A 20527-nucleotide genomic window follows, 5' to 3' on the forward strand; every position below is an offset into this window, starting at 1 on the left:
GAGACCTGAATTCCAGAGGAGAGATGGGGGTGACTGCCCCTAACAAGAAGCCTGAAGCACTTAGTCAAATTTGGCATCTAGGAATCCTTAAGTCAATGGAAATCAAGGGGAAATCGTCTCAAAACTGGAGTCACATCTTGCACAAAATGGATCAAAGTTTTGGTTGTTGGAGTCACCGGACATCACTGCAAGAGTTTCTTGTGGCAATCTCAGAGGCCAAAGCAGCTTCCAGCCCTTCATCAATGACCTTACTTCCATTATATGAGCAGATGTGGGCATGTTGCCTGTTGATTACACAATGTTCAATTCTGTTCACAAGCAAGCAGTGCAGTGTATGCATGCAGCAAGGGGGCACTGTTTAGGGACAGGGTAATAAATTATAAATAATAATTATGCCACAAAAACATTAGACATTAACCATCAAAGCAACAAGTCTAAGTCATCTTCCTGACTAACACCCCACACCAGCATCCTGGACTAACCACATGAACAATGCTTACAACAGCACGTCAGAGACTGTGGTATGCTTTGGTGAGTGGTTTACTGCCTTTCCAAATCACCCAGCAGGATTGACATTGAACACCCACCCTCCACTTGACTGGAGAAGTGCAGTTTCAACAATACTCTGTTACGTATTCAGGCAACAATAAATATATGAGTTCGACAAGGGTTTCTTATAACAAACAATACGTTTATTAAACACCGAAAACAAACCCCCCCAAAAGTAAACAAACACTACCGTAACCGGAAACAGCTGCTGAGCGGCAGCCCAAACAGTTCTTAAAGCGATATTGTAAAAACAATTCTTAAAAGTGGCATTGCCAAAAACAGTTCTTTAAAGTGGTATTGCCAAAAGTTCGATATGCTCACGGTCCATTTAAAAAGGAGAGACTTTATAGGACGATTTAAATTCTCTTTCACGTCGCTTGGCTTCGATCCCCGACGTCGAACTTCCCACGAAGAATTCACGAAACAGAACGGCTTAAAGGCACTGACCTTTCCTTCTCCACTACCTTCAATCCTTTCTAGTTAAACCTAGGGATTAACGCAAAGATAGTCAACGAAATCCTTCCAAATAAGGATCAAACAAAGGTCGCCCCAGTCTCACCGTAGAAAGTGATTCTCCTCGACCTTTAACTTCCAAACTTCCAATCTTCACTCTCCACTAATTTTCTTCGAACTAGCAGAATCGTAAAGAACCTGCTGGCAATGACCTTTTAAACTTTAGGCATTAAATAAAAACTTCATCCTTCAACTAAACTGCGTCATCACTTAAAACACGCAGTGGCATGAAGTCAACCTGGCAAATCCAGCCACGAACTGCTCCTCCTCACAGGGTGGGGTCTACCTTTTATAACCTGTAAAAAAAACCCGTCACATGATCTCTACTGGCGGGAAAATGACGTCATTCCACCATCACAAGACCATCACCTCAAGTCCAGTACAGCTTCAACCCCAGTCACGTGACAAGGGCTCCACTGTCATGTGTCATGAGTACGTAACAACTTAACAACTCAAAACAAAGACAGACAAGGGCTTCAGGTGCTAGGTGCGACCAGCTGCAAATTCCCCAGTAGGATATGCACCACCCTGACTGCAAATATGCTGCCATATCTTCACTGTCACTGGATCTGCCCTGGAATTCTCTCAATAGTGGTACGGGAGTACCTCAATAGAATGGCTGAAGCAGTTCAAGAAAGCGACCCACACTGCCTTCTCAAAGGCAATTAGAAATGGGTAATGTTTGCCTGACGTCTAGATTTTGAAAAATAAATTTTAAGAAGTCTAAAGTTCAAAACTTGATACAGGCTAAATTAACTGTTCCCAGAAATGACAATGGAAGTACTTCAATTACAGCATCATAACAGCAGTTATGCTACTGGCCAAGTAATCCAGATGCTTGGATTAACGATCTGATGACATGATGAGCTCAGATCCCATTATCGGAAATTCAAATTCAGTTAATTAAATAAATCTGGAGTAAAAGTCTTGAAGAGAGATTTGTCTTTGCTGCTTGCAGTAAACATGCACAATAGGCATGGCTGCCTGTAAAGATTGTCTATCTGCAATTTGAGGTGCTTGGCATCTTAAAGAAATGGCATATTGACCTCATGGAACTACAAAGGACTATGTGCATTCTTAACCAGAAAGGACTGGCCCAGAGCTTTGCATAGTCAGACATTACTGCCAAGCAACTGGTGGATGGAGCTGGTATTGTTTTGGGTCCCATCTTCAACGGGAGCAAAACATGCATATAAGTGCAAATGACAAGGCTGAAGAGTTGGCTTCCCTTCTCATTTAGTGTAGAGGGATATATCATCACAGGTTCCAGCCTTCATCTAATCTGATTCACTCCATGTAATGTCAAAAGACAGCAATGACAAAGGGTATAGCAAAGATAATTAGTTGTGCCTCTAGCCTAACTGTTTCAATGTAGCTACACAATGTGGAAAGTTGCCCAAGGATGTCCTGTCCACCAAAGAAGGTCCAATCTGAGTAATTACTATCCCTCTAAACAACGCTGTATAAAAAAAATGATGGAAGGTGGTAGCAATAGTGTTATCATGCAACACTTATGAATAATTAACACTGAGTTCAACAAGTATAGCCCAACCCCAGTTTCATTGTAGCCCTGGTCCAAATACTGCCCTTTTGTTTAAAGAAGTGAGTTAAGAGTAATGACCCTTGACGTCAATGCACCATTAGACCAAGTACAGCATTTAAGGAGTTTAAATAAATTTAAGTCAATGAAACCAGGCAGGAAACTCTTCTTTGAATTGACTTATACCAAGTAAGAAAGAATTAGACAAGCCACATAAATAACTGTCTATAAGTAATGGTCAGAAGCTCGGTGTTCTGCAGCGAGTGACTCACCTCCTGACTCCCCAAAGGTAGAAAGTCAAGAGTGTGATGAAATATTCTCCACTTGCATAGATGAATGCTTGACACTTGACACCACCAGGATAAACCAGTCTTTTTGGTTTATAGACAATCTATTAGTCTATCCATTCACCCATTCACTGGCCGTGTGGTGTTCTGGAGAACTGTTTGTATCAGACACACTGGTTGTATCATCTATGTATGCTGGTAGAATGCATACTTGGTAAAGTTTCTTTGAGAGCACTTCATCAGCATTACCTTTGAAACTTGCACTCTCTACCACATGGAGAAAGAAAGCAAAGACACACAGGATTACTTACTATTCCTCCACTTAACAACAATTAACACAAAATCTGACTTATATTGTAAATGTATTGCATTTTCTCCTATTTTCTTATAAGGGAGGTCCAGTATGACTGTGCTATTTTCAGACCATTCCATCAATCCCAGTCCTCCACTTTAATCCCTTTATTTTACATCTTTGTGATGTGCCTATCAACTCCATCCTGATTCCCCTGCCATCCACCTGCACTGGGAGTAATTTGGTGTAGCTAATTAATCAACCTGTAACTTATCATCACCTGGTCAAAATTTTGGAAAACTTAATCTGATAATAGTGGATAAGTACATTTATTGACCACAGCAGCACAAAGAGGCAGTTAATAACTATAATCAGAGGGGCTGTTTGTGGTCAACTGTGCGTTTCCCAGCAGCACCTAAATCCTGTGAATGAAGGTAAAACTACTGACATGGTCAGTCTGGTCTCATATTCCTGAAAGCTTTTCAATCAAAAGGTGCCGCCTTATGTCATTGTTCGAGGACATGATTAAAAAGTATATTGGATTGATGCAAGTATGCTAAATATGGGATGTGAACTTTTGGTCTGTTCAGTAAATTACATAATGTGCTTCGCAACACCTACCAGAGGAGGTTCAGAAAGGACCTCTGATACTTAAACATATTTTTCCTTCTACTTTTATCCCAATCACTTGCTCAAATCCTGTACAGTATTTTGGTCTGTAGTTTGATTTAAATTTTTTTTCAACCCACTGATGATTTTGCTTGGCCTGAACCCTCACTGACTTTTTACTAAATAAGATTTCAACTATAGCTTTAATTGGAAACACTTAAATAATTGAGAAGGAAAATTATATTTTTAGTTAAATATGTAAAATTACAGAATGTATCCCCTGTGACAAAGACTATAATTCTTTACAATATCAGCTTGTTGCCATATAAACCAAGTAATAGATTTGCCCCGAAGTTTCACTGAGAAATAATTCCATGGAGATATCATACTCAGCGAAGGCAATTTAAATTTTAACATTACAAGAATGCTTTATAAAACCATTTTGCTACTCATAAAATGGGATTATTTGTTAAATTCAGTACTGGTTCATTATATCATAAATAGACTATCCTAGGGCTCAGGCAATTCTTGTGGAGATTGGACACAATTGTGCCATGAGTATCAAAAGCATGAAAAAATGAGCAAGGTCTTTTTTCTTCAAGCAAAAGTAGTATTTCAGTCTCCTTGACACCCTCAATCTGCCTGCCAACAAAACAGTTCCATAGCTGATGCAATCTCCCTGGCCCCTAGACTCATCTCTGGAACATTTGTATAGTAAAGACACACATCAGCTTACCATAATTGACTACATTTCTACCTTCAATAGTGTAATTTCAACCAAACTGATCTCCAAACTCCTAGGCCTAAGGCTTAATACCTCCCTTTGCAACTGGATCCTTGATTTTCTGACCAACAGGCCAACGATTTTCCTGACCAACAATCAGTAAGGATACACAACGTCCTAGCCGTGGTTAATCTCAACACTGGTGCTCACGTGGCTGCATCCTCAGTCATCCACTTTACTGCCAAATTGCATTAGCAGATTCTGTTCTAATTCCATCTACAAACTTGTGGACAACACCACCGAAATGGCTCAAATCTCAAATGATGAAGAGTTAAGAGTTTGGAAAGGAGATAGTTTGTGTCTTGAGATGATAGTGTCTTGGTGTCATGACACCAGCCTTTCTCTCAATGCTAGCTGGTAGTTGATGACAGGAAGAGGGGCAGTGCATATGGTCCTGTTTACATCAACAGCTCTGAGGTCAAGATCATTGAGAGCTTCAAATTCCTAGCCGTGAATATCACCAATGGTTTGTCTTGGTCCAACCACATAGATGCCATAGCTAAGATACCACAAAATGTCCCTGTTAATCCTCACTAATCTTTATAGATGAACCACAGAAGGCAAACGATCCGGATGTAATAGGGCAACTGCTCTGCCCGAGACCGCAAGGAGCTGCAGAATTGTGGGCAGAGCTCAACCCATTACAAATACGTGCCTTCCTCCCACCATGGACTCTAACTACACTTCTTGTTGCCTCAGTAAAGCAGCCAACAGAATTCAAGCCCACCATGGGTATTCTCCCTTCTTTCTCCTCCCACCAAGCAGAAAATACAAAAGCCTGAAAGCACATACCAGAAGGCTCAATGACAGCTTCTATCCCACTGTTACAAGACCACTGAATGGTCAGTTCCCTTACATGAAAAGATGGGCACTTAAGCTGAAAATCTACTTCGTTAAGGCCTTGCACCTTATTGCCTGCCTGCACTGCACTTTCTCTGTAACTGTAACAATTTTTCTGCTACTGTTGAATGGATGGATTCAAAACAAAGTTTTTCATTGCACCTTGGTATTTGTGACAATAATAAATTTACCATCTTATTCCACTTTAAAAAAGAGTCAGCATTCTTAATGCATCTTTATATATCTTTAGTTCACCAGTAGACTATTCAAATGACTGTCTGCAAAAAAACCCTAAAAGCATCTGGATTAACACATTTAAGTAACAGTCAACTTATCACATTAAAACAAGCAGCTAATTTGTCCCCATCATATTGTTATCTTACAAAGTGGCAACATCAGGTTATAATCTACATTTTTCACATTCTCATTAATATTCTCCTTTCCTGTATATCACCTTGAGTTCCTAGTGGGTTAAAATACATTGGGTACTTCACTCAATTACTATTACTGAGATATGGGCGCTGACAAAAAGATTTAGCATGCTATTTACTGAGGAGAACAAATCCATGTCATTCCTACTCTCATCAGGACTACTTTCAAGGGCTTTTTGGTAAATGCTAGGAGTGAAAATTCTGATTCTAAAATTGTGCCAATACTAAATTTTAACTTCTTTATAATGGCTCTGAATGAGACCAGAAACGTCAAAGGGAGGGTTGACTCTGAAGCGAAACATTTATGGCTTCTTTTTATCAATGATTCACTGGATAAACTTCCTAAACCATCTGAGGCCCACTCTACTAATCTCAAGGTTCAGTAAGTGTTGGGATAATTCAAATAAATTTCTTGCACAAGGAGAGTTCTTTAAAGAATGGCAAAATATCATGTAATAAGAACAATAGGTCTATTTATCATCTGAAGATAGTAATGCAATCAAATGTCATTGCTCTGATCTTGCTATTCAATGACAAAAGTACCCTTACACAATTCCTGTGGACTCTGAGGTGGCTAAGAAAGCCAGTGTGAAGACTCTGCCATAAATGGGGCAGAATTCTTTGACAGGGTGGCTGGTTGGGTGATTTGGGAGATGAGTAGTTTATGCTAAGCTTCTATCTGCTCCTCAATGAATGGACCAGTGAATGAATGGATGACAGTGCCATCCTGAAAGTTCCTTCTTCACTTTGAATGTTGGTGGGCCAAGCATTCCCATGAATGGGGGGCGGGGGGGGGGATGGTACATTTTTCAAGGAGGCTTTGAGGAAATGCTTGGATTATTTTGTAATAATCAATTTAGTAATTATTAAGTACCATATTTTTGAAAAAGATATTAAAGAGAAAAGTTTCTGTGATCCACCAATGACCACTGATATGAAACAATTTATTTTGGCCTTTTGCATGACACAGAGTCCATGGAAAACTCCAACTTCTTGACATGAACAGATTTTTGAATGGTTTCCAAGTACAGTATTATGAGAGCTAAATATACTTTACTGAATGTATTCTTAGAATTGTCATACAGAGAGTATGCATAGAATTCCAGAATCTGCATTTTTTGGCAATCTGCACCAGATGTAAGTTTTGTTTCACTGAATGGAATTGCCTTTCATGCTTATCATTAAAACTTTTCTCCTTTAGAAATGATGATTAAACTAACATTTCTTACATGATAATGCTAGATTCAGTTGCTGGAAATTTTATTCTGACTCTGTATAATATATTCATGTTCAATGGTTAAAATCAAGTTCATAAGTGATCGTGGAAACTTGCTTTTTAGTTCATTAGAGCTTATCTTTTAAATACTGAGTAATGATTTCTGCAGTAAAATCAACAAGACTATTTGGTAAAGAAAAACAACATCTGATGAGTTAGAAGGTCATCTATTAAGTTTAGTTAATAATTAGTGAGGTGTGGAAAATGAAAATGTTTTTGCAAATAGGCCCATATCATCATGCAGGTTTTAACTCCAAGTAACTTATTTTAGGAAATCCAATAAACAAAAATGCACCTTTAGATGAATTGCCTCAGATATTCTGAAGTATTTTAGAAACCTCAGGAATTTTACAAAAAGGTTTAAGGACGCAAAACATAATGTAAATAGTTCTCATCATATATACACTATTTGTACAAACAAGTCATTTTAAAATGTGATTTACTGTATAGAGTTTTAAATGAGAAAAAAGTTAAATCAACATTAGCAGCATTGAGATGGGTGGTCAGGAGAAAGTGAAAATAAAAACTAATCACTTTTGAATTCTTCTCCTGTGTTTTTAAACTTGTTCAGATTCTCATTATTGATTTATATCCTCTGTCATGTTAATCTGTTTTTTATGCCTCTTGTTTCTTTGACCCTCTGCAAAGATTTATTAGGCAGCTTTTCTCCTGCTACTATATGACCAGGCCAAACTGTACAGTAAAAGTCACACCATCTAACAGATTGCTTTAACCTTAGCATAGTATTCTTTATTAGCCTTTCTTCATGCCCAAGAGCTGCTACAGCAGTATAGAAGTCCTTACATCTGGAAAGAGACTAAATAAACACATATTCTACTTTTCAAACTCTGTTTAAAAATGTAAGAACTGACTGAAGCTGCAATGTAATTGAATGCACAGTTCAAATGTTATAATGTACTGAAGAAATTTACAGGGGCAAAATTGCAAAGACCCCAAAAATAAGTGCTTAAAGCATAAAATGCCCAGCCAACTCATGCTTAATGGCTGCAGGAAATTTTGTGCTATTTGGTTAATTACAATCACCTCTGCAATATCTGGTACCAAGTGTGATGGACTTGGAAGGGGACTAGTATTGTAACCTTTGTGGTGAGATGCAGGTTATGCCTGGTTATGTCACATTTGTGAAATACAATGTCTAAAAATGGCTTATACAGTTCCAGTATAATCTACCCATCTCTCAAACATTACAAGCATGCATAGGTGGGTTCCAGGTGTAGCTTAATGGGGCAATAATCTTCATTTCTTCATGCTTAGTAATTCTCCAGCCATCTATGTTATTTCATTGGTGGCTTCGCTGTTATCTGTTTGCCAGTCAATCCAACACACAGTTATTTTATGACAAGACTACTGTTTTACCAGCCAATCCAACATACTATGATAAGCTCTTTTCAGTCCTCCTATCAACAACAAATGTTACAAGGCATTCTACAAGTATGTGAAAAGCAAGAGGATAAGACATGAAAGAATGGGACCTATCAAGTGTGACAGTGGACAAGTGTGTATGGAACTGGAGGAAATAGCAGAGATACTTAATGAATACTTTACTTCAGTATTCACTATGGAAATGGATCTTGGTGATTGTAGTGATGACTCACAGCAGACTGAAAAGCTTGAGCATGTAGATATTGAGAAAGAGGATGTGCTGGAGCTTTTGGAAAGCGTCAAGTTGGATAAGTCGCCGGGACCGGATGAAATGTACCCCAGGCTACTGTGGGAGGCAAGGGAGGAGATTACTGAGCCTCTGGCAATGATCTTTGCATCATCAATGGGGACGGGAGAGTTTCCGGAAGATTGGAGGGTTGTGGATGTTGTTCCCTTTTTCAAGAAAGGGAGTAGAGATAGCCCAGGAAATTATAGACCAGTGAGTCTTACCTCAGTGGTTGGTAAGCTGATGGAGAAGATCCTGAGAGGCAGGATTTATGAACATTTGGAGAGGTATAATATGATTAGAAGTAGTCAACATGGCTTTGTCAAGAGCAGGCTGTGCCTTACGAGCCTGATTGAATTTCTTGAGGATGTGACTAAACACGTTGATGAAGGAAGAGCAGTGGATGTAGTGTATATGGATTTCAGCAAGGCATTTGATAAGGTACCCCATGCAAGGCTTAGTGAGAAAGTAAGGAGGCATGGAATTCAAGGGGACATTGCTTTGTGGTTCCAGAACTGGCTTGCCCACAGAAGGCAAAGAGTGGTTGTAGGTGGGTCATATTCTGCCTGGAGGTTGGTGAGCAGTGGTGTGCCTTAGGGATCTGTTCTGGGACCCTTACTCTTCGTGATTTTTATAAATGACCTGAATGAGGAAGTGGAGGGATGGGTTAGTAAGTTTGCTGATGACACAAAGGTTGGAGATGTTGTGGATAGTTTGGAGGGCTGTCAGAGATTACAACGGGACACTGACAGGATACAAAACTGGGCTGAGGAGTGGCAGATGGAGTTCAAGCCAGATAAGTGTGAAGTGGTTCATTTTGGTAGGTCAAATATGATGGCAGAATATAGTATTAATGGTAAGACTCTTGGCAATGTGGAGGATCAGAGGGATCTTGGAGTCCGAGTCCATAGGACGCTCAAAGCAGCTGCGCAGGTTGACTCTGTGGTTAAGAAGGCTTATGGTGTATTGGCCTTCATTAATCGTGGAATTGAATTTAGGAGCCGAGAGGTAATGTTGCAGCTATATAGGACCCTGGTCAGACCCCACTTGGAGTACTGTGCTCAGTTCTGGTCGCCTCACGACAAGAAGGATGTGGAAGCCATAGAAAGGGTGCAGAGGACATTTACAAGGATGATGCCTGCATTGGGGAGCATGACTTATGAGAATAGGTTAAGTGAACTCGGCCTTTTCTCCTTGGAGCGAAGGAGGATGGGAGGTGACCTGATAGAGGTGTACAAGATGATGAGAGACATTGATCGTGTGGATAGTCAGAGGCTTTCTCCCCAGGGCTGAAGTGGTTGGCAAAAGAGGACACAGGTTCAAGGTGCTGGGGAGTAGGTACAGAGGAGGTGTCAGGGGAAAGCTTTTACGCAGAGACTGGTGAGTGCCTGGAATGGGCTGCTGGCAATGGTGGTGGAGGCGGATATGATAGGGTCTTTTAAGCTTTTAGATATGTACATGGAGCTTAGAAAAACAGTGGGCTATAGGTAAGCCTAGTAATTTTTAAGGTAGGGACATGTTCGGCACAACTTTGTGGGCCAAAGGGCCTGTAGTGTGCTGTAGGTTTTCTATGTTTCTATCTAACGAGGGCAGCACAATGCAGGAACTTCAGGGCAGACAAGGAAAAATGGAAAACGGGTACTTAGGGAATGCGGAAGGGAGACTGATTGACTTCTTGATGAAACATGCAAATTATTCCACTTCTGAATTTTGTTTGAAACACTTTATCTTTTGGTGCCTTTCTAAGGACTCTCACAATCCAGGACATGCCCTCTTCTCAGTACTACCACCAGGGAGGAGGGGACAGGAGCCTGAAGGTGCACACCCAATGCTTTAGGAACAGCTGCTTTCCCTCCACCATCCGATTTCTGAATGGTCTGTGAACCCATCAAAACTGCCTCAGTATTTTGCTCTCTTTTTGCACCATTTAATTTTTTAATTTCATTTTATAAGGTATAATAATTATTAATGTATTACACTGTACTGCTGTCATAAAACACAAAAAACCATGACACATGTGAGTGATAATAAACCTGATTCTAGTTCTGTATTACAATTGAGTGAAATGAGCAGTGGTTGGTAGCACAGGTATAGTAACAGCACCATTTGTGAATGAGCAATTGTAGTGCTAATGGGTATCGTCCTCTGATGAAATCTTGCCTGGCCAACATGGGAAAAGTGGTGCCTTTTCCTTTCTCTTACTCGAGCTCCTATTCTGCAAATGCTTGTAATAGAACAACACCCGGCTTGGTCAGTACACACAAGAGTGTCGTGTGTCTTGATATCTGTTATAGCAACAATGCATGGCTCCTCCTCCAGATTTGGAAACCGTTGCTTTAGCACACTAATGTGTGACCTGTTCACTCAGATTCTGGGTGGAAGCAATGCTCTCATTGCATGATATGCAGGTGAACGATGGTCATACACCAGGACCACAAACCAAAGCCTCAGTGTGCTGCACTTGTCATTCAGTCACCAGCTGTAGTTGATATACAAGAGCATGCTGACTGCTGCCAGGACGGCAATACCTAAATAAGTCATACAACAACTTGATATAGGAGTGCGGAACATTGTAGTTCAATGTGATGCTCACAAAACAATTTATATACAGCTAGTGGCATCCTTCTGTGAAGACTAAACTCCGAACAAGTCATATTTTCTTTCTGTTTGTTGGTTTCTCGCAAGAGAGAATGGAATATAATTAGCTAATTTTGTTAATTGAGAATCTCAGTGAGTTCCCTTACATAATGCTGCAAGATGCTGCAAAAATCTCCTCTGCGGCACTGAGGAACCTAGAGCGTATTACCCCCACTTGTTATGTAGTCCTTGCCCTGGTTTGGAGTTGGGGTTCAATGAGGATTTTTTAATTAAAATGCAAATTTCACCCTTTTTTTGCCAACTAAAGCCCAAGTAGAGAGCTGATCAGCTGCTATCAAAGATGGGCATAGCCTTCCTCTTTCTTGTTCTGCTTTGGGAGCCTTGTCATGATTAAGGAGTGCCAATCTGTGGGAACCAATTTAAAATCCTTAAGTGCCTCTCACAAAAACTCTTGCAGTTATTCCCAATGTTAAAAAGAAGCTACAGAAAGCACCATATACTTGCTGAATCAAAGCAACATCTACAAGAATTCAGTCAGCATCTGGCCTGTTAATCATAGATAATCTCTTTAAATGGGGCCCCATGGGTCCTTTCTGCGACAGAACACACTCCCAGCAGTTACAGTAGTATGTAGCTGGTAGGTACTATCATACTGAAGTGATGTATGATTGTCACCATGATCTAGCTGTTTTCCAGACCTACTCAACTGATGTTCATTGACTATATTGCATCCAGTGCAACAGAGAAATGCACACTTGTGGTGCGGATACTAATTTGCAGCTCCAAAAGCACCGAGCTCAGTATCTCCCCAAATAACTGTATACTTGCAATGCTCTGAATGAGTGGAGCATAAACTGGTTCACAATACACTTTCTTCCCAACCCCCTCATGCCCTCCCTCGCCAGATTAGATTTCACACATTAATTTCCATCACTGTTAATTGTCATCGGCACAATACTGTTTCATACATTCATACAGGCATAATTTAGACTCAGCAGTTCTGATGTTAAGTAAATATAAAATAATTAGAGATATATTATATGGTGATGTCTGTGGCATATGTTAACGTATTCTTTTGTTCCAATTAGCAGATTGTAAATGGCATCTTTAACACCCTGGCTTACAGCAACACAGCCCACACAATGCAAATGGAAAGAAGCTGGCAGGTATCCAAGAGTGCCAACGGCATCATCAACAAATTATGGGTCCAAAAAGCTCAGTTATATGATAAGTGTGAGGGTGCAACGCAAACACAGCTGCTTCATATTGTGCAACAGGCTCACTGGGGCAGTCAGAATATGGACGATGGAAAAACAAACAGAAGAAATACAACTTTAAAACATTAAAAGAACTTCAGCTCATTTCCACCCATGAATTTGCATATGGTGAGTACAACAAGTTATCCATGAATGGGAGTGTGCCACACATTAAGAGAGCAGCCACGTGCAAGTTGTGTCCTCTACTTTTCAACCTTAGCTCCTTTGGCCTGGCCAAAATAAAACAATCAGAATTATCAATAGCCCTCAAAATAGAGTTGTGCACTTACGACAGGATCTGTTAAATTACTTGATACGAGAATATTAAAACAGATCACAAGTATGTAATAGTCTTCACTGGTGCAGTATCATAACATCCTTCAGTCTGATATGCAACTATGGCGTCAGAAATAGTTAAATGGTCAGTAAAATGGATAGATTTAAACTGCAAATGGCTGAAAGTCTGGCCTTCTGGAGCCATATTTTGGTAGAATAAAAATCTAGGCTGGAAAACATCAATTGAAAGGAAAAAAAAATCTACTTCAGCAATGGCTTCCAATGACAGGGCCTCAACACATCTTAAATTAAACAAGGTAGTTGCTGAATAATTGCTGAGAGTATAATGAGCCCTGTGGTACTGAACGAAAATTGTAATCTAGACAGAACAGTTAATGTGGCATCAAATGTATATGAGAAAGAACATATTTTAACATTTAATAATTTAATTGCTTACATGACTCCTACAAGATATGTAGGGAGATTTGTAAGAAAAATATTCTATACTTCTCTCTGAAATCAATATTTATTTATATTAATTTAGACATACAGCATGGTAACAGACCCTGCTAGCCCAATGAATCAGTGCTGCCCGATTACTCCCATGTGGTCAAATATCTTACTAGTCTGTAGGCCTTTGTAATGTGGGAGGAAACTGAAGCACCTGGAGGAAACACATGTGGTCACCAGGAGTGACATACAAACTCCTTACCGATAACAGCGGGAATTGAAACCGGTGCCATAAAAGCTGACGCAGTTAACAGATTAATAGCTTCACGTACCTTACCAAGCAAGATTTAAAAACTCCTTTTCTGACCAGAGAGATTGTGTGTGATTTTTTAAACAAAAACTGACTGATGACACAATTACACCCTGATTTTTAAAAGGCCAGTGATGGCATGTCCTGTTACAAACTGCCACTATCATAGCACTGATATCAGAATCAGAATCAGGTTTAATATTATCGGCATATGTCGTGAAATTTGTTAACTTAGCTGCAGCAGTACAATGCATGATAAATATAGGAAAAAATGAATTCCAGTATGTATATTAAATAGTTAAATTAAAAATAGTAGTGCAAAAACAGAATATTTTTAAAAAGGTGAGGTAATGTTCATAGGTTCAATATCCATTTAGGAATTGGCAGAGGGGAAGAAGCTGCTCCTGAATCGCTGAGTGTGTGCTTCAGGCTTCTGTACCTCCTAACTGATGGTAACAGTGAGAAGAGGGCATGTCCTGGGTGATGGGGTCCTTAATGTCAAGTCTATATGAAGGTGGTTCCCGCATCTCTGATCTCGACTCCGGCAGGATTTATTGTATTTATTTCATAATAGATGGGTTCTCTGTAAATGAGTGTCTTTGCTTGTGCATGCAATAAATAATGCCTTCTGCAAGGCCACCCATATGTGGGCAAAGTAAGTACTGTAGCGATGTACTACATACAGAGCTAGAGACAACATGCAGTTGGTAAGTCGTTTCGAGACTAGTTTATTCAAACTTCGTAGCGCTGGCATTTAATCCCTAACGCCCGCCCTCTCTGGGCAGAAATGACGTCAGAGATGCATTACCAAAATCTCTCCCCGTGCGCTGGCTATTTGTGAGCCAGTTCATCTGTGCAGAAAGTGGGTCGCCACGTAACCCCCCCCCCCCCAGAACCGGCGATACACCCCTCAATGTCCACAGTCTGGATCAGCCTCTGTTTGGGAGGTCTGCCTCTGCGCCGCGGTGCCTGAACCTCGACCGACTGCGCCAAGTCCACGTGGGCTGGTTTGAGTCAGTCCACCATGAAAACCTCCTCTCTCCCCCCCAATGTCCAGAACATACGTGAACCCGTTGTTGTTGATCACCTTGAATGGCCCCTCATACGGCTGCTGTAGCGGTGCCCGGTGTCCGCCCCTTCGTACAAACACAAACTTACAGTCCTGCAGGTCTTTGGGTACATGGGTTGGGGTTCGTCCATGCTGTGAAGTTGGTTCGGGGGCCAGGTTGCTGAGCCTTTCGCGTAGTCTGTCCAGGACTGCTGCGGGTTCTTCCTCTTGCCCCCTTGGGGCTGGTATGAACTCTCCCGGGACGGCCAGGGGTGCGCTGCACACCAACTCGACCGACGAGGCATGCAGATCCTCTTTGGACGCTGTGCGAATTCCAAGCAGGACCCAGGGAAGCTCATCCACCCAGTTAGGTCCTCTCAGGCGGGCCATGAGAGCCGACTTCAAGTGATGGTGGAAGTGTTCCACTAGTCCGTTCGACTGTGGGTGGTAGGCAGTTGTGTGGTGTAGCTGTGTCCCCAAAAGGCTGGCCATAGCTGACCACAGGCTGGAGATGAACTGGGCGCCTCTGTCAGAGGTAATGTGGGCCAGTACCCTGAAGCGTGCTACCCAGGTTGCGATCAGTGCTCGGGCGCAGGAATCGGCAGATGTGTCAGTGAGCGGGACCGCCTCTGGCCACCTCGTGAACCGGTCTATCATAGTTAGGAGGTACCGCGCTCCTCGGGACACTGGTAGGGGGCCCACGATATCCACATGAATATGGTTGAACCTTCAGTGGGTGGGTTCAAACTGCTGCGGCGGGGCTTTAGTGTGCCGCTGCACCTTGGCTGTTTGGCACTGCGCGCATGTTCTGGCCCATTCACTGACCTGCTTGCGAAGTCCGTGCCACATGAACTTGCTGGGAACCAGCCGGACGGTTGTCCTGATAGATGGGTGCGCCAAACCACGTATGAAAACTTGCCACCTCCAGGCTGCCGGGATGATGGGGCGAGGTTGGCCGGTAGCCACGTCACACAGGAGGGTCCTCTCACCTGGGCCTATGAGAAAGTCCTGCAGCTGCAAACCCGAGACTGCGGTCCTGTAGCTGGGCATCTCATCGTCTGCCTGCTGCGCCTCTGCCAGTGCTGCATAGTCCACCCCCAGGGACAGGGCCTGAACAGTTCGTCTGGAGAGTGTGTCCGCCACGATGCTGTCCTTTCCAGAGACGGATGTCCATAGTGTACTTGGAGATGTAGGACAGATGTCGCTGCTGGCGAGCCAACCAGGGATCGGACCCCTTCGTGAACGCGAAGGTCAACGGTTTGTGGTCCGTGAACCACCTGAAATGCCAGATTGCCAGATACAGTGCCAACACCTCCCGGTCAAAAGCACTGTACTTGAGCTCAGGTGGTCGTAGGTGCTTGCTGAAGAATGCCAGGGGTTGCCAGCCCCACTCGATGAGCTGCTCCAGCACCCCACCGACTGCCGTGTTAGATGCGTCCACCGTGAGGGCGGTTGGAACGTCCGTTCTGGGGTGCACCAGCATCGTGGCATCTGCCAAGGCTTCCTTGGCTTCAACGAAAGCGGCATGGCCTCCTCGTCCCAAGTAATGTCCTTGCCTTTACCCGACATCAGGGTGTACAAAGGGTGCATGATATGAGCTGCTGAGGGGGGAATAAATTAAACCTAAGATGGGGCTACAGACAACAAGTCAGTACTAAACTCAAGTGCAGTTATTCTGAATGCCCAGTAATCACTGTCAATTAATCCCTTGCAATCCCAGGCATACAGATGCCAGGTAATGATGTTTAAAAATATCATTACCCTTAGAATTACATGCCTCTCATTATCTTGGTCCATGGGAAAAGCACAAGCAGGTTCTGAGGGGACCCTGCTGGGCCACCTCGGGGAGGGATCCTAATGATTAAAGGCCCGAAAGACCTGACGATCCGAGGATGCATTATTGACGATGTGTCCCAGTGCACACCCGGTTCGGTGAACCAAGTGGTGTTGGACCACGATAATGAAAGGCCTGGGCCACATTAACTTGGCTTCACCACACGAGCCTATCCGCCATAGCACCTCATACATCCCCACTCAAAACTCTGCAGCCTTACCTCTTCCAGCCACACATATATATCCACTAGCCCAACACTCAAACCTAATGCTAAAGTCCAAAAGGGGCACACACCCCCACAAACCCTAGGCACGTCCCGATTAACCCTGGCTTCAGCCCCACAAACTTGAAGTACAGCCTGATTAACCCTTACAAAACCCCCAGAAACCCAATGTCCTATGTCAGGAGGGGCAAGATTCAACAAAGGCAAATGTTGGACCTGGTTAATGAAAGCGTGGGCCAGATCAAAGTGGCAGGGTCGCGTGAAACTGAATCTCAAATGACGAGATCAAAAAGCACAAGAGGGCTGATTCGCCCACTGCCCACATACTCTCAACTTCTTGAGGTTCCCAGATCATCCAAGAGATTTGCAAACGGGATTCTAACTTTACTCTCTACTCACGACGTGAAGGGAGAACAATATCCCAGATTCATTTTCTCAATCAAAATGAGAGAATCTGAAAGCATTATTACTCCAGACCGGGGGGAAATAGCGATGGAGGAAGTGTGACCGTCCTGATTCTTCTCACGGACTCGGATGTAGGAAAAGGGAACACAAGCTAATTAGTGCTTCTGATTGGTAACCAATGGCAAAGCAGAGGAATTTCAGCAAAGGTTCTGTCTTCTATTCAATGAACTTTGCTGGATCAAGTGGGTATAGGATCAAAGTCAGCTGTCAGACTTCATGAGGTCACCTCTCAATCCATCCTGAGCAAGGACAGAATTCCTCACGGTCTCACCTTCGACCCCACCAGCCTCTACATTCAATGACTCATCCTCTGTAACGTCCTCGGCCTTTAATGAAACGCCATCACCAAACACAGCTTCCTCTCCCCTTTCAGCCTTGAGCAAAGACCATTCCCTCAGCAATACTCCTGCTCCCTCTTTCTAGCACCCACTTCCTGGCTACATTTCCGCAGCTATTTTCAAACTAATGTTGGATTAAACGAGGAAAGGTTATTTGGCATCGCCTGCAATTATAATGACACTCCAGAAACAGACTAATTATCCAAAGGGTAAAAATTTGGCAAATGACTATTGTAAGAATAACCTCGTAATCCAGAGAGAATAAAACATCTAAACTATCAGTTTTGATGTTGATACATACTTCTGTCTTTGGATCACTTTCAAGAGAAACTAATAAATAAAAAGCTGGACTAAGAGGTGCTTCAAATGACCGTCTGTCTGGTACATACCAGTTTGAGGTCTGAAGTCTCTAGAACTGAAATTCCCTGGAAATTGAAAGGTATGCATCAGCTTCATCTATCATAAATCCCCATGCCTACATTTGGAATGGAAAAAATCTACATAAACTCATCACCCCTGCTGTTCCGTTTAAAGCCAGGGAGTCCTCAGTTTCTTAATGCATTCTAAACCTTTCTATGTTGGAATTATTTCATAACCGAACCTTCCACTTTCCAAAGTAAGAAGGTTTAATTAAAATGTACAAGTTCAAATATTACATATTTTACTACAAAAAGTAAAATTTGTCCAAAGTAAAACAAAACTGCAATCTGACATTAAGAATAGAAAATGCTGGAAGGACTAAGCAAGTCAGGCAGCATCTGTGGAATGAAAAACGGAGTTAAAATTTCAGGTCAAAGACCCTTCTCCAGTCAATTCTGTCAGCCATAACAGTAAATCTGCGTAACTTGGGGTGGGGGGGGGCTGGTGGGGGGACATAATTATTTTATTAGGGATTTGTACTTGGAATTGACTACCGGGCACCTGGGTCATCTGGATCAAGGGAGAATCTGAAAACTGAACCAATTCCACTCAGAATGAGAGTAAAACACAGTGGGAAGATACAAGAATCAAAGATGGAACATTAACAATGCTTATTTGGGGTTTATAGCTCTCTCAAAAATATGGGTCTGCTGTTGTGCTGCAAATTAAATTTAGATTGTCAGAACAATTGGCATATCCAATGGCCCAGGATATATCAGTTCATTCATTTATTGAAAATGAGGAATAGTTTCCTTTAGCTCCCTGTATTTTCAATTCAAAGGTTTTTCTAAATTATTTCAAGCAGAACTGGGAGACATATGGCAATAGCATTGCCAGAATGAAAGGAAATTTATTTTGTAAAAAGGCTGTGCTCATGAGAGGAAGAAAAAAAAATGACAGCATTCTGGTTGTACAGTTGTATCTTTTGTTTTCTGCTCCATGTACTTCAGTGTGAAGACAGCGATAAATAAACGCACTCTAGACACAGGGAGTGACTGGAAACAAGAACATACCTTTATGAAAAGTGAGCTTTATGTTGGAGGAACAGAAGCTGGAACTTGAAACTATTTGCTTTGCCTGTTTTGGGTGGCAGATGAAAAAAAATGTTAATGGCAGAGACATAGCTGTGGAAAGGACAGGGAAGTACAAGTAGTTTTGCAGTTTCTTCCCTCATTCTAATGTTTTTTCAACTGTGGTCCAAACTGGTTAGAGGCAACAGATCTTACTGGAGGAGGCAGGGGAGGTGCTAGAGCTAGAGTTGCTAGATGGACCTTTGATCTAAAACTCACCCTCTCAGGGAAGTGGTCTTGTGGGGGAGCAGATGGACAAGTGAGTGAGGCGAGTGACATGAAGGTGTGATGGCAAGGTGGAAAGACGTTAACAGCCCAAAAAAGAAATGCTGGTGCATAGTATAAAGATGAGCATGGGAATACTGAGGTGAAGGAACAGTGTGCAGGTTGAAGCCCAAATATTTAAACAGAAATGAAGCTGTTAAGCATGTTTTCCGCACAAGCCTCACAGGTGACAGCTGCTGCCCTCACAGTCCAGGCCAGGCCATCTATCAACTCCAAGCCATTAGGAGACAAAAACATATGACAGAGGAGCAAAAACCTGTTGACAGAATCACTTGAGAAAGGAGAAGCAAAGAAGTACCAGAGAAACAGTATCAAGAGAGACAAGAGGAAGACATAATTCTCAAAATTTCCACTTATTAGTCTGTATCTAAAGGATCTCATAAAACTAATCAAGCAGTCATTTCTATTATAAGTTCCTTCTGGATGTTTCTAATGGAAACTGCCTATGTGATATTAATGTAGCGTAGTGGTTAGCACAACTTGAAATACCAGCCGCTGCCTGTAAGGAGTTTGCACGTTCTCCCTGTGATTGTGTGGGTTTCCTCCAGATCCTCTGGTTTCCTCCCACAAGCCAAGATGAACCAGTTGGTTGGTAGGTTAATTGGTCATTGAAAATTGTCCCGTGATTGGGCTAGGATTAAATTGGGGAACTGCTAAATGGTGTGGCTTGAACTGCTGGAAGGGCCTATTCCTCACCATCTCAATAAATAGATAAACCGCTTGATTCATTAATTAATTATTAGTCCATCCACAAAAATACCACCAGTGGTGGGAGAATTATTTGCAGCATGATACATTTACATTGGCATTTTCCATTACTAATATAATGGAAATATCGAAGCAAAGTAAATATAGCAATAAAATGTAAGTTTAATGATTTGAAAATGACTTAATTATATCAACACACCTTGGTTCAATTATCTTTAGCCTGTAACTCTGTTACGCCTAGAGATTGCATTTGGTCTTGCTTGTCCATGTCCTTTTCCTATCTCTGAGGCACTTGCACATCATCTGTAAATGTTTTGCATGGCATGGGTCCTAATGAGTCATGGGACAATGGTATTGTTGAACAACTGTGGTATTATTAAGCGAGTACAATGAGGAAAATGTGACGGCAAAGTATTATTGGAAATAGCTGTGTCATAGGACACGCACACTACGTGA

At 42.0% G+C, this 20527-nt stretch overlaps 1 protein-coding gene and 1 long non-coding RNA gene across 3 annotated transcripts in view; one reads left to right on the forward strand and one right to left on the reverse strand.

Moving 5' to 3' along the window:
* LOC132406960 (uncharacterized) overlaps nt 1-12958 on the forward strand; it is a 46249-nt gene extending 33291 nt beyond the window's left edge. Inside the window, exon 3 of the long non-coding RNA XR_009516319.1 lies at nt 12477-12958. This is a non-coding gene — a long non-coding RNA (uncharacterized LOC132406960). The remainder of the gene's footprint in view (nt 1-12476) is intronic.
* zfhx3b (zinc finger homeobox 3b) overlaps nt 1-20527 on the reverse strand; it is a 446200-nt gene that overhangs the window by 45980 nt on the left and 379693 nt on the right. The window lies entirely within an intron of this gene.

The sequence above is a fragment of the Hypanus sabinus genome, chromosome 17 (assembly GCF_030144855.1).
Source record: "Hypanus sabinus isolate sHypSab1 chromosome 17, sHypSab1.hap1, whole genome shotgun sequence".
NCBI lineage: Eukaryota > Metazoa > Chordata > Chondrichthyes > Myliobatiformes > Dasyatidae > Hypanus > Hypanus sabinus.